Raw genomic sequence first — 14,894 nt, 5'->3', positions numbered from 1 at the left:
AAATTTGTTATCACAGAGGCGCTACCATTGTTGCTGATTGGCTCAGCCTTGGCCAGCGGCAGGTCTGTCTTGGAGCCGGCTGGCACTGGCTCTCTCAGACATAAGGGAAGTTTCTGGCATCTTCTCACAGAAGCCACCCCTGTAGCCCCCCCGGCTACCAAAACCTTGCCATGCAAACCCAATACAGAGGGAAAAGTCTAAGACAGTGATAAGACCATCAGTGAGGCAAATGAGGAAATAGTTCATGTGTAACCAGGAGTCCTTTCTTCTACTTAAATGTTTCATTAAACATACTGAGCAAATATTTATCTATAAAATATCTGGTTGTAAGGGTGTATCTCATTAGGAAGCTTCTCTGTTCTCCTACCGTAACAGATAGTCAGGTCTAGGATGGCTGATGACCTTTATCTTAGATGGATCTAATGGCGATTATATTGCTGAGGAACTCAAGACCAGACTTGGTTTCCTTATTTCCCCGGTGAAAAATATTGATGGTGCATGAGCGCCAAGGTATTGATGCTTTTGAAAAGTTGCTCTCAAATAATAAATTCAAGGACTGACTCCTGGTCTCTACTGTGGTTTGAAAATGGAGTATGGAATTTCTAACTTACGATTAGAGAAACTAACTTAAATGTTGTTAATTTTGTGCTGTGAGAAACTGTGAGGAAAATGTCTGGGTTAATGTAGAGGACATGGACTCCTGCATCATGTAACTTGTAACAAATAAAATGAATGTGTTCTATGTAGTATGAATAAAAGATTTACTTTTTCATTGAAGTAGAAAGTGTTTCTTTACATACATTAAACTTATCCAAAGTTTTCATTCTTTACCCTCCACTCTGGTAGAGTTGATATGTTAACTTACAAACTTGTATTACTTCCCAAAGGTATAGATGAGGGGGTGAATTGCTGTTTGCTGTGAGAACTATTTGAATAAATAAACTTATTTTGAGCAAATTAACTTAAATGGGGTTTTTTTGAACTCTTGAAATCCAGATAATGATTTTTTTGTAACACTGATCTAACACCAGAGTTGAAAACTTGCTGAGAATTTGTTTAGAAATGAATGTTTCATGAGAAACTCTGCATCAACTTATGTTTGTCCTATTTTGTTCCATCTTAGTTTAATTTTTTCCACACAGATTCTGCACGTGTTCATTATTGACTTTGTGACTCTTCAGCAAAATAAATTGACAGTGTTTTAAGTCTTGGATTTTCAAAATCTTGTGTTTATCAAACTGAAATATTGTTTTATGTCTTGTTGAACTTCTTACAATTCCTGTCTTTGGTGTGTAAAATTGGAAGAGATTATTCTCCAGAGGGATATCTATATATCAAATAATTTTGGCACGTGAGGAGTAGACAGGTTCCCTTTTTCATTTTGAAGTGATGATATACAAGGTGTTTATCTAGAGCCAGAGGCATGAATTTCAAAGTCTGATTGTGAAAGGCATTCTTGTGTGGCTACCTTGAAAGAGCGACTACTTCACTGTTTTTACTGTTGATTAGACACTGGGAGAGGAGTCAGCTACTTAGAATAAGGGTTATACAGAAAAATCGGGAAGAGAAAAACTTAGTGTCTCTCTTCTAGGAACTTTTTTCCCCAAAATAGCTTGGGGGGGGGGGGTGTGGTAGCCTCAGCAGGTCAAAGATAATTTAGCTTGTAAGTAGTTCTAATTTTGTGAGATTCTTAATATAGTATAACATGTTTTGGATTTTTTTTTTTTAAATTATCAGTTGTCAAAACAAACTCAGCAAGGTACTTTACATCCTGATTTTTTTTTTTTTTTATTGCTTTACCTATGGATCTAGGTAAGATGGTGAACAACCAAAAAGTTGGATTTGGCAGGCTAATAAAGTAAAATTTAGGCATAAGTATTAAAACAGTTAATTTACTTTCTTTGTTCACCGATACATTTCCAAACAAGTAAACTAGAATTGGGACATTTAGTTTTGAAAAGATTCTTTTCTGAATGTGGATCCTAGCTCATAGATTCATTTAGAAAACTGCAGACCAAACTTTAAACAGCTCAATTCTGATTGCAATTAATAAGGGTGCTTTAGAATATTGTTGTGAAAAAAGAAAATCAGCTTGAAATTTTCACAAAATGCTTGTTAACCATGTAAAATGTATGTTCCACCTAATCTTAAAAGAAAAAAAAAAAAAGACCATTACCTTATACACAAAGTATTAAGTCATTAATTTCACTCTTAAGGTCATCTGCATGTTGTGTTTTCTCTTGTCAAAGTACTGTTCTGAAGGAGGTATTGAATGTGCTGTTAGGCGCTGAAAAAATATTACTGCTAACAGTAATTGTGATGTTGAAGCCAGAAAAGGCAGTAGGTAGGTATCTGAGGAGAGGACAAGAGGTAGAGGTGGGCTTTTGCTAGTCAAACATGAGTGCAACACTATACAAAAGTAAAACTCCCAGTGGCTAAAAACAGAGCATCATAGTGTTATGCACTAGAGAAGCATCTTAAATATATTTAAAAAACAACAACAACAAAAAAAACCAAACCCCAAACACCACAGAATACTCTTAAAAGGAGCCCTCAAACCATTTTAATTCTTCCAATTCTAAAAGGTTGAGCTAATGTCAATTGCTTAAATCAATTGTTGATACAAATCAGCTTCTGGGTAAACAGTATGAAGGACATAAGGTAAAATGCTACCTTTGGAGTAGTATGATGTAGTAGTGTGACAAGAAGTTATCTTCCACTACTTCCCTGCTGACTGGAAGCTAGCCAATGTTATTCCAATTTACAAGAAGGGTGTGAGGGAAGACCCAGAAAACTACAGACCTGTTAGACTAACCTCAGTACCTGGAAAAATTATGGACATCATACTGGGTGCTATTGAAAAATGTTTAAAGAACAATTCAATCATCAGGCACAGTCAACATGGGTTCACAAAGGGAAAGTTCTGTTTAACTAATTTGATATCCTTCTATCATAAGGTCACCCGCCTAGTGGGTGAAGGGAAGGTGGTGGATGTGGGTTTTCTGGATTTTGGTAAGGCTTTTGATACTGTCCCTCATAGCATCCTTCTGGACAAGTTGTCCAGCTGTGGGCTGAGTGGGTATGCAGTGCACTGGGTGAAGAACTGGCTGAAGAGCCAGAGGTTGTAGTGAATGGGGCTACATCTGGCTGGCAACCGGTCACCAGTGCGGTGTTCCTCAGGGTTCAATTCTAGTGCCAGTTCTGTTCAATATATTTATCAACGATCTGGATGCAGGAGTTGAATGCACCATTTGCAAGTTTGCTGATGATACCAAACTGGGAGGTGCTGTTGACTCTCTCGAGGGGCGAGAGGCTAACAAGTCCAAATGCTCGATTCTGCACCTGGGATGGAGTAACACCAGGCACAAGTCTAAATGGGGAGAGGAGTGGCTGGAGAGCAGCCCTGCAGAAAGAGACCTGGGGGTGCTGGTCGACAGCAGGCTCAAGATGAGTCAGCAGTGTGCCCTGGCAGCCAAGAGGGCAAACCGCATCCTGGGGTGCATTAAACACAGTATAGCATAGGTACCTTCCAAAGGAACTATTCTACTCTCTTCTACTTCTTTTCCTGGAATTCAGGTGTTTCAGCAATGTGTGATTTTTTTTTTTTTTGAATGATTTGCTTTCTCAGTGGTGATTGCTGAGGTCTGAAGAGGGGGAAAAAATGTGGTCCCCTAATCTGTTTGGTTTTTTTTTTCTGTTTGGTTTTTTTTTTTTTGGTATTTCATCGTAACACCAGTTCCTCTGTCCCTACTCCACCACCCCCACCCTCACCCCAACCATTCACAAATAAGACTGGCCTGAGCAGAAGCAACAGTGCAGACAGAGGAAAGCAGAGGAGTTATGGGAATAGGTAAATACTGATTAACTTTGTTTTTATTTCTCAAATTCATAGTGAGGATTGTAAGAGAGTGATGATAAGGCCTCCTTTTTCTCTGATGTTGGTGGCCTAAGTGTTGGAACAAGTTTCTTAAGTAGTTTTGGTGTCAGTTACTGTTTCCTATCAGACTGATTTGGGTTGCCGTGTTCTGTTGCCTGAGGCTCTGCAGCACATCAACAAAGTCCAATTTTTTTTTTTTTTTATGATGACAGTTTGGATTGTGTCGCATACCCTGTTAGTTTCTGTGATGACTTTAACAACTAGTACTAATATAGCTTATATTCATACAGGATGCCAGATACTGGAGTGAACTGTATCTTGCATGCAAGTACAAAATGCTGGTTGTTTAAAGAGGTTTTAAAATAACTGTACTTGTGAAAGACCATGTGAGCTAAAGTCATTCTTATTAGATGCCATGTTTTATTATAAGTTAGACTGATAAGTGTTGTAACAGTGAGGGGATGTGGAATCATTTTAGCCTGTTTCTGCTGTTACAGGTATTTCTTCTCGCTGTCCTCATCTAATCTGAGTTTTCCTTTATAGAGTAGTCGTATTCACAGTCAGTCTGGAGAAGAGATTATTCCCTTCATCTTTGCACCACTTAAGATTTCTTGTCTTTTCTGTTAGACAGAACAGCTCCCCATTCCTTAATTATTGTTCATGTGGGCATGTTTTACAACTGCTACCTTGTATGGCTCTCCTCCAAACTCAGTCCTCATCTTTCTTTGAGGTACAGCACCAAAGTTGGACTCAGTATTCCTACAGAGGATCTTACGGATGTTGAATAAAACGTAGGATTATTTTGTGGGTCTTGTAGACTACCCTGTATTGCAACACCATGATTTTTTTTTTTTATTATTATTCAGCTTGAGAACCACTAAATCTGATTCATGTCTAGAACTATCTGCAGATTGTTACTTGTCCTGTACTTGTGCAGTACAGTATTTCCTATAACCAAGAAAATCTTGAACTTCATTTTTCTCCAGTGTACACAAGTGTTAAGCTTTTGCTTCTCTTCCATTAACTTCAGTCTTTCCAACTCTGCTGTCTTGGATTTTGGTTTCTTTCCAGAAATAATTCTTTGTGCTGCTTGGGTTGGGTTCAATTTCTTTAGTGATTGTGCTCGTTAATCCTAGTACTTTCTAAAGAATGGTCAGAATGGAGACTCGCTGGCTGAGGAAAGGCTGGATCATTTAGTGGTAGCTTGGTTGATAGCTGAGCTTGCTTGTTATTCTGTTGGGAGCTGCTTATCTGAGTCTGAAGTGGTATACTGTGCTGGTTTTCGCTGGGATAGAGTTAATTTTCTTCATAGTAGCTAGTATGGGGCTATGTTTTGGATTTGTGCTGAAAACAGTGTTGATAACGCAGGGATGTTTTAGTTATTGCTGAGCAGTGCTTACACAGTGTCAAGGCCTTTTCTGCTCTGCATACTGCCCCGCCAGCGAGTAGGCTGGGGGTGCACAAGAAGTTGGGAGGGGACACAGATGGGACAGCTGACCCCAACTGACCAAAGGGATATTCCATACCATATGACATCATGCTCAGCAATAAAACTAGGGGGAGGTTGGCGGGGGGGCCGCTGCTCAGGGACTGGCTGGACATCAGTTGGTTGGTGGTGAGCAATTGTTTTCATTTGCATTACTTGTCTTTCTTGGGTTTTACTTCTCTCTCTTTGTTATTTTCCGTTTAATTACAAATTATTATTGTTGTTTTCATTATTATTTTATCTCAATTATTAATTTGTTTTTATCTCAACCCACCAGTTTTCTCCCTTTTACCCTTCCGATTCTCTCCCCCATCCTACCGGTGGGGGGGAGTGAGCGAGCGAGCAGCTGTGTGGTGCTTAGTTGCTGGCTGGGGTTAAACCACGACAGTCCTTTTTGGCGCCCAACGTGGGGCTCGAAGGGTTTGAGAGAATAATATATTGACCAGAGCATATTAGAAGGGATTTATATCTGTTAACAGTTGCTGGTCACAATATTGATTCGTCTGTTCTCGATCTTAGTTTATCTGATCTGCATCATGCTCTTTTTTTTTTTTTTTTTTGCTGTACATGTTAAAGATTGGTGTTGGGTTTTGCAGTTTGCTGTGCTCTGCAGTGATTAGTGATGTTTTGCCTGGGAGATTTGTTATTAAAATGCTGACCTTGAGCGTTATCTGGTATTTGGGTTCTGTAGTGAAGCCATTACTGTACTTCGGGTACCACCTCATGGAGACAATTAACAATTATACCTCTTCCTCTGAGAGGTGTTTTATGGAGGAAATACAGAATGGCACTTTCGCTACCTCCTTCTGTGATGTTTTCTTCCTCATGAGAATAACTTTTCAGTATCTTGAACATCCTTGGGTAGTTAAGATACTTCTATTGGTATTTCTTAGGAATATTGCTTCTGTTTTGTCTAAGGTTAACAGGCAATTTAGGAATATGACCCAGGCTCCATGAGAGTATAGTCATGGGTGGCACAGCATGTGGGAGAATACAGGCAGGTATCTAGAGAACTTCTCACCTTCAGTGGTCTGGAACTTCACTCCCGAACAACTACAGGATCCTGATGAAGTGATAGAATGTTGGGGGGGGGGGGAAGCCGTGGCTATGCCAGAAAGGCACAACTTACCGCACTGTGCTGGGGCCTGGCCAGCATCTACCAAACACTGCTCAATATTACGCGGCACCCTCAGGAAGAAGAGAGGGAAAACATACCAACAGACACTATGGCTAAACCAGACACTATATCAGTTGCCCCTATAACTAAAAAGAAACAATGGAAGCAGAAGTCAGCTTGTTTAGTTAGGGATGAAGAAGCTTTTCCTAAGAGGGAGCAGGAGAAAGAATCAGAAGAGGCAGCCTGCTCTGCAGCAGAGCAGTCACAAGAACAGGAGGAGGAAGAGACTGAAATCATAAATGAGACAGAAACCACCCAATCCCTATCCCTAAGTGAGTTGCAAGATATGTGAAAAGATTTTAGCCATCAACCAGGTGAGCTAATTCTCCGCTGTTTACTCCGATGCTGGGATATTGGGGCCAGGAATTAGAGGGTAAGGAAGCCTGGCAGCTGGAATCCCTTGCTAGGGCTAAGGCTATTGATAAAGGGATTGGAAAAAGGGCAGTCGTCCTCAGTCTTTGGTGGCAACTCCTGTCAAGTGTGAAGGACAGGTATTCCTTCAAGGAAGAACTTGTAAATTCCCGAAGCAAATGGACCAACATTGAGGGAAGTATCCACTATCTGAGGGAATTGGCTGTGGTGGAGGTGATCTATAACAACCTGGATGATGACCAGGTATCCAAAGACCCAGATGAAATCTGGTGCACACGGTCTATGTGGCAAAAGTTTATACAAAATGCACAGATGTCATATGCCAACACTCTGGTGATAATGAACTGGACAGACGCAGAGGCACCAACTATAGATGGACTGGCCAGACAACTCTGAGAATATGAAGATAATCTCGCTTCCTCCCTACAGGCCTGTGCCTCGATTGTGGACAGACTGACCCAAAAAATGTCCGAGCAAGCCAAGAAGGATAGGTCTTCCCCATGCACTCCAGCCAAGGCCTCAGCTATTAAGAGTCAGCCTTTTTCTGTTCAAGGGAAAGGGTACCGGTGGCACACACCACGTGCAACCCTGTGGTCCTTCCTGCATGACCAGGGGGAGGACATGAGGAAGTGGGATGGTGAACCACCCACCTGGAGACTAGAAGCTTGGGTACAGGAACTGCAAGGAAAAAAAACAGCCAAAAAGCGTCCATCCAGGAAAATTACTGCTCCAGTGTCTGTTGGGCAGAGTAGAAGGGCTGATTGTACTTTTGACCCTGATGAGTTCTGTTTTGCAGTTACAAAAATCAGGTAACGAAGACTTCGACCAGGAATGGAGGGGCCCTGCTTTGGCCAGGCAGAGGAAAGGGACAACCGGGTTTCTTGGACTGTGTGGGTTTGATGGCCTGCCACATCAGACCCACAGGAGTAGAAGGCTCTAGTGGACACCAGTGCACAGTGTACCCTCATGCCATCAGATTACAAAGGGGCAGAATCCATCTGTACTTCTGGAGTGACGGGAGGATCCCAAGAACTGTCTGTGTTAGAGGCTGAGGTAAGCCTGACTGGGCATGAGTGGCAAAAGCATCCTATTGTGACTGGTCCGGAGGCTCTGTGCATCCTTGGCATAGACTACCTCAGGAGAGGGTATTTCAAGGACCCAAAAGGGTACCGGTGGGCTTTTGGTATAGCTGCCTTGGAGATGGAGGAAATTAAACAGCTGTCTACCCTGCCTGGTCTCTCAAAGGACCCTTCTATTGTGGGGTTGCTGAGGGTCAAAGAACAACAGGTACCAATTGCTACCACAATGGTGCACCAGAGGCAATATCGCACCAAGAGAGACTCCCTGATTCCCATCCATAAGCTGATCCAGTGACTGGAGAGCCAAGGAGTGATCAGCAAGACTCGCTCACCCTTTAACAGTCCCATATGGCCAGTGCAAAAGTCTCATGAAAAGTTGAGGCTAACAGTGGACTATCGAGGCCTGAACAAAGTCACACCACTGCTGAGTGCTGCCGTACCAGACATGCTAGAACTCCAACATGAACTGGAGTCAAAGGCCACCAAATGGTATGCAACAATTGATATTGCTAACGCATTTTTCTCAATCCCTTTGGCAGTGGAGTGCAGGCCACAGTTTGCTTTCACTTGGAGGGGGAGTCCAGTACACCTGGCATTGACTACCCCAGGGGTGGAAACACAGTCCTACCATTTGTCATGGACTGATCCAGACTGCATTGGAACAGGGTGAAGCTCTGGAATACCTGCAATACATTGATGACATCATTGTGTGGGGCAAGACAGCAGAAGAAGCTTTTGAGAAAGGGAGGAGAATAATCCAGATTCTTTTGAAAGCTGGTTTTGCTATAAAACAAAGTAAGGTCAAGGGACCTGCACAGGAGGTCCAGTTTTTACCAGTTTTTAGGAATAAAATGGCAAGATGGATGTCGTCACATCCCAATGGATGTGATCAACAAAATAACAGCCATGTCCCCACCAACCAGCAAAAAGGAAACACAAGCTTTCTTGGGCGTTGTGGGTTTTTGGAGAATGCATATTCCAGATTATAGTCTGATCGTAAGCCCTCTCTATCAAGTGACCTGGAAGAAGAATGACTTTGAATGGGGTCCTGAGCAGCAGCAAGCCTTTGAACAAATTAAGTCGGAGACAGTTCGTGCAGTAGCCCTTGGGCATGTCTGGACAAATGTAAAATACGTGCTTTACACCTCAGCCAGGGATAATGGCTCCACCTGGAGCCTCTGGCAGAAAGCACCAGGAGAGACTCGAGGTCGACCCCTAGGGTTTTGGAGCCAGGGATACAGAGGATCTGAAGCCCATTACACTCCAGCTGAAAAAGAGATATTGGCAGCATATGAAAGGGGTTCGAGCTGCTTCGGAAGTGATTGGTACTGAAGCACAGCTCCTCCTGGCACCTTGACTGCCGGTGCTGGGCTGGATGTTCAAAGGGAGGATCCCCCTGTACACATCATGCAACTGATGCTACATGGAGTAAGTGGGTCGCACTCATCACACAATGGGCTCGAATAGGAAACCCCAGTTGCCCAGGAATCTTGGAAGTGATCATGGACTGGCCACAGGGCTGAAGCTTCAGAGTGTCGCCAGAGGAGGTGACGTGTGCTGAAGAGGCCCCACTGTATAATAAACTGCCAGAAAATGAGAATCAATATGCCCTGTTCCCTGATGGCTCCTGTCATCTTGTGGGGAAGCATCGGAGGTGGAAAGCTGCTGTGTGGAGTCCTATACGACAAGTCGCAGAAACTGCTGAAGGAGAAGGTGAATCGAGTCAGTTTGCAGAGGTGAAAGCCATCCAGCTGGCTTTAGATATTGCTGAACGAGAAAAGTGGCCAATGCTCTATCTCTATACTGACTCATGGATGGTGGCAAATGCCCTGTGGGGGTGGTTATAGCAACGGAAGCAGAGCAACTGGCAGCGCAGAGGCAAACCCATCTAGGCTGCCACATTGTGGCAAGATATTGCTGCCTGGGCAGAGAACCTGGTTGTAAAAGTACGTCACGTAGATGCTCATGTACCCAAGAGTTGGGCCGCTGCAGAACATCAAAACAACCAGCAGGTGGATCAGGCTGCTAAGATTGAAGTGGCTCAGCTGGATCTGGACTGGCAACAGAAGGGTGAATTATTTCTAGCTCAGTGGGCCCATGACACCTCAGGCCATCAAGGAAGAGATGCAACATATAGATGGGCTCATGATCGAGGGGTGGACTTGACTATTGATGCCATTGCACAGATTATCCATGAATGTGAAACGTGAGCCATAACCAAACAAGCCAATCAGTTCAAGCCTCTCTGGTATGGAGGACGATGGCTGAAATATCAATATGGGGAGGCCTGGCAGATTGATTATATCAGACTCCCACAAACCCGCCAAGGCAAGCGCCATGTGCTTACAATGGTGGAAGCAACCACCGGATGGCTGGAAACATATCCCGTGTCCCATGCCACCGCCCAGAACACTATCCTGGGCCTTGAAAAGCAAGTCCTATGGTGACATGGCACCCCAGAAGGAATTGAATCAAAGGGACTCATTTCCGAAACAGCCTCATAGACACCTGGGCCAAAGAGCATGGCATTGAGTGGGTATATGACATCCCCTATCATGCACCAGCCTCTGGGAAAATTGAATCATACAATGGACTGTTTAAAAACTACACTGAGAGCAATGGCTGCTGGGATATTGTATTGGGTTTGTGTGGCAAGGTTTTGGTAGCAGGGGGGCTACAAGGGTGACTTCTCTGAGAAGATGCAAGAAGCTTCCCCTATGTCCGATAGAGCCAACGCCAGCCGGCTCCAAGATGGACCTGCTGCTGGCCAAGGCCGAGCCAATCAGCAACGGTGGTAGCACCTCTATGATGACATACTTAAGAAGTGGAAAAAAAAGTTCTGTGCAACAGCAGTTGCAGCCAGAGAGAGGAGTGAGAATATGTGAGAGAAACAACCCTGCAGACAGCAAGGTCAGTGAAGAAGGAGGGGGAGGAGGTGCTCCAGGCACTGGAGCAGAGATTCCCCTGCAGCCTGTGGTGAAGACCATGGTGAGGCAGGCTGTCCCCCTGCAGCCCATTGAGGTTAATGGTGGAGCAGATAACCACCTGCAGCCTGTGGAGGACCCCACACCAGAGCAGGTGGATGTGCCTTGAAGGAGGCTGTGACCCTGTGGGAAGCCTGTGCTGGAGCAGGCTCCTGGCAGGAACTGTGAACCCGTAGAGACAGAGGAGCCCATGCTGGAGCAGGTTTTCTGGCAGGACTTGTGACCCCATGGGGGGACCCACGCTGGAGCAGTCTGTTCCTGAAGGACTGCACCCCGTGAAAAGGACCCATGCTGGAGCATTTTGTGAAGAACTGCAGCCCATGGGAAGGACTCACATTGGAGAAGTTTGTGGAGGACTGTCTCCCATGGGAGGGACCCCACACTGGAGCAGGGGAAGAATGTGAGGAGGAAGGAGTGGCAGAGACAATGTGTGATGAACTGACCGCAATCCCTGTTCCCTGTCCCCCTGTGCCGCTCAGAGGGGGAGGAGGTAAAGAAAATTGGGAGTGAAGTTGAGCCTGGGAAGAAGGGAGGGGTGGGGGGAAGGTGTTTTAAGATTTAGTTTTTATTTCTCATTATTCTACTCTGATTTGATTGGCAATAAATTAAATTAATTTTTCCCCAAGTCGAGTCTGTTTTGCCCGTGACAGTAATTGGTGAATGCTCTCTCCCTGTCCTTATCTTGACCCAGGAGCCTTTTGTTATGTTTTCTCTCCCCTGTCCAGCTGAGGAGGGGGAGTGAGAGAGCAGCTTTGGTGGTCACCTGTCATCCAGCCAGGGTCAACCCACCACAGACATTCAAGCATTGGGATACACATTTAGCAGAAGCCACTTGGCTAGTTAACACTAGAGGATTTGCCAGTCGACCTGGCCCTGCCCAGTCAAAACCGCTGTGCACTGTGTAAGGAGGTAAGATCCCTGTAGTACATATAAGGAACTTGTTGGGAAAAAAGTCTGGGTTATTCCTTCATCAAGAAAGTGTAAATGTATTCGTGGGATTCTTTTTGCTCAGGGACCTGGGTCCACTTGGTGGGTAATGCAGAATGATGGGGGAGTCCAATGTGTACCTTAAGGTGATTTAATCCTGGGTGAAAATAATCCATAATTTGATTTACTTATTATGGGAATTACTATAGCAGGAACCCCTTGCTTCTAGCCAGGCTAGGAGCAAAGGGGAGGAGTTTATTGCAATGTTGAACCCTATAACCTGGCCCAAAGGGACCAGGAGTAGAGATTGTAATGGAAATACCTTTAAATTGTTTTAACCCATTGTTTGAGTTGCATGTTATAGGAATTACCATAGCAGGAACCACCTGAACCAATGGAGGATAGGCCTTACAAGAAGCAGTGCAAGTGCAGCAGTGACCCGACCTGAGCTGGCTTTGGTGCCCAATGACTCCATGCAACACACCACCTCTCCTGTCCTGAGCGACCACCATCACAGATGGAGCCCAAAGTCATGGACTAAATGAACTCAATGGACATTTGTGGGAATTTATGGACATTTCGCAGAGGTGGTCCATAGACTGAGGCAATGATATCTGTGTATTGTATCAAAGGATGGGAAGGGTGGTGGTGAGTAATGAGAATGTATTGGATAGTGTGGGACCTGAGCATGATGTAAATGGAATGGAATAAGGGGTGGAGAATGTGGACTTAAGGTAATCTTAAATCTTTGTATCCATGAAAGCTGTGATCAGTCTGCCATATGTTCCTAATTAAAAAGTTTTCTCCTTCATCTAATCAGAGCATTAATAGGTAGTCTTCATAATCTCAGTAGAGGTTTTGAACTTTCCTTTCAAACCCCTGCCCCCAAACAGTAGTGAACTTAAGATACTTTACTTTTATCTTTTCCTTGAATTAGTTAAATATATGAATTGACTGAAGATTCAAATGCATTTAAAGGTTAAAGTAACTTTTTGATCACCGTATAGATTGGTGACCCAGAGTGTTCTGAAATGTCTAAAGAATGCTTGAAAATTACAGGCCAAAATGCATATAAGCAGAGGGTATTGCCTTGTGGGTGCAATGCCATGTGAAAAAAAACCCAAACAAAACCAAAACAAAACCCACTTTGTTAAGTGCTAACTCAATATCAGATAGCATGGAAAGCTTGTGACACTACTGCTAAGCTGTTAAGAGTATGTCGATCAATATTTTTGTAATGCTGTTTAATGAAAGATGATGTACATGGCTGAAGTAAACTTGGTGCCAAGTCTAATGTTGAGTCTTGAGGTGACCGGAACTATGCTACCAGACTCAACGTGCAGCTGGCCATCAGTCTCATTTCTATAAACAAGTGGGATTCTAGTAGTAAACTCAAAGGTGTTATTAATTCGCTTTGTGAAAACAACTGTGGTAGATCATTTTGATAGTGTATACTTTCATTTCATAGAAATAAGGTGAATGTCAGTGCTTGTAACTGGCAGAACGATACATGGTAGCTCTAGGAGTCAAGCTCTCTGTGGCAGAGCGGCAGCACGTTTTTGTACAGTCTCCCTGAAAACAGTATCATTTGTTGAGACACCAGTGTCAAGCTTGACTTTAGTGGTAAATGCCTCTTCAAATCAGGGTAAGCGCTGTTCTCGGTATCAAGAACGGAAAGTACAGAGCTGCAATGTGGAAGTAGTGAGTGGTTAAACAGTTAAAAATTGACACTTGCTGAATAGATCTGCATGCTGTTTGCTCAGAAGTATTACTCATCAGCTCTAACAGTACTGTGCATTAACAGTTTAATAGAAAAATCTTGGATACTCTGCCTCATCTACCAAATGCAGTCTTCTTTTTAGGAAAAAAAAACCCAACAACAAAACAAAACTTTGTAAGGGGTGGGTTTTCTTCAGTGAGCTTTCATTAGAGTGAAACTTACTGAGTTGATATTAACAGACCAGTTATACCCTAGTCATAGGGAGTAGATGCTGCTCAGCCACATGGGTGGGGTGCACAAGTAGCAATGAGAGAGATATATTCAGTTACATTTAACAGAGGTAATGTTGTTCAAAGTCCTTCGTGGCTTTTTGGATCTTTTGTCACACCCCTCCATGCTCCTCCCCAAAAAGAGAATAGCTGCAGGAGCTAACATGACTCTGAAGAGCTGAGGGAGACTTTGAAAAGGGGAATTCTTTTCAAAACAGAACAACAAGACTTGGGACATCTTCTGCTTCTTTAATTCAATGTCCATTTGCTGGAAGCTTTGAAGGTAGTTCTCCTAATACAGTTTCTATTGTAGAAGAATAAAAAGAGATTTTTTTTCCTCTCTGTGTAAACAAATAAAGCTTGAAAATATGCATTTGCTTTCTCTTTAGTGTCATCTAGGTGAATGGACTTACTGCAGAGGAATCAAAATTCTGGTGTCTTGAACATATCTGTTTTAAATGGGAGAGGAGGAAGAAAGGTTTAATATTTAACTTATAATATTTAAATGTCAGATATATTGATTGGTATGAACATGGGCATTAGAATATGTTGGGGTTTGGGAGGAGGGGAATAGAGAGAGAGGTGTCCATCTTCCTCCAGTAATCTGAAATAACTTGTGGGGATTTGTGTATTACTTTAAAATTGCTGGTTTGAGTAAGCAAGTATAGCTGGGGCTGCTTAGCTGATATGTACTACTTGCCCTGATGTATGTTATGATGCTGATAATGAAACTTGTAGATGTTGTAGAGAACCCGTGCTTTTAGGGGAAGATTAGATGGATTGCTCAAGTTATTAGTACTTTACTGGAAATAACAAAAGTTTCTTTCTTTTAAAATTGAATCAAATATGCCCTTTCAAGGAGGAAAACTAAGGTTGGGTATGTCTTACACAGTCCATTATTTTAGTACTGATATCATCAGGAACTCTTAATACATATGATATTGCTTGTCATTTAAGGTTACTAAATTTGCTAAGTGCACTTATTGCTGGACATTGTATATTT

The 14,894-nt window shown here is 43.1% G+C and overlaps 1 protein-coding gene across 10 annotated transcripts in view; it reads left to right on the top strand.

Moving 5' to 3' along the window:
- Positions 1–14,894, top strand: part of LOC148055139 (ceramide transfer protein) — an 88,282-nt gene that overhangs the window by 25,940 nt on the left and 47,448 nt on the right. Inside the window, exons 1-3 of one of the 10 annotated variants that reach the window (XM_087762505.1) lie at positions 7,878–11,465; positions 11,701–11,884; positions 12,267–12,636. The exons of 6 other annotated variants lie outside the window; for them this stretch is intronic. The gene's annotated coding sequence lies outside the window, so the exon portion shown is untranslated. Of the gene's footprint in view, positions 1–7,877; positions 11,466–11,666; positions 11,885–12,253; positions 12,637–14,894 lie in introns of those variants that run through there. 3 more of the 10 variants (XM_087762504.1, XM_087762506.1, XM_087762507.1) reach the window with 3 other exon arrangements.

The sequence above is a fragment of the Nipponia nippon genome, unplaced genomic scaffold (genome assembly GCF_047370975.1).
Source record: "Nipponia nippon isolate SJK-2023a ecotype South Korea unplaced genomic scaffold, ASM4737097v1 scaffold_26, whole genome shotgun sequence".
Classification (NCBI taxonomy): domain Eukaryota; kingdom Metazoa; phylum Chordata; class Aves; order Pelecaniformes; family Threskiornithidae; genus Nipponia; species Nipponia nippon.
This window is presented reverse-complemented; position numbering and strand designations above follow the sequence as displayed.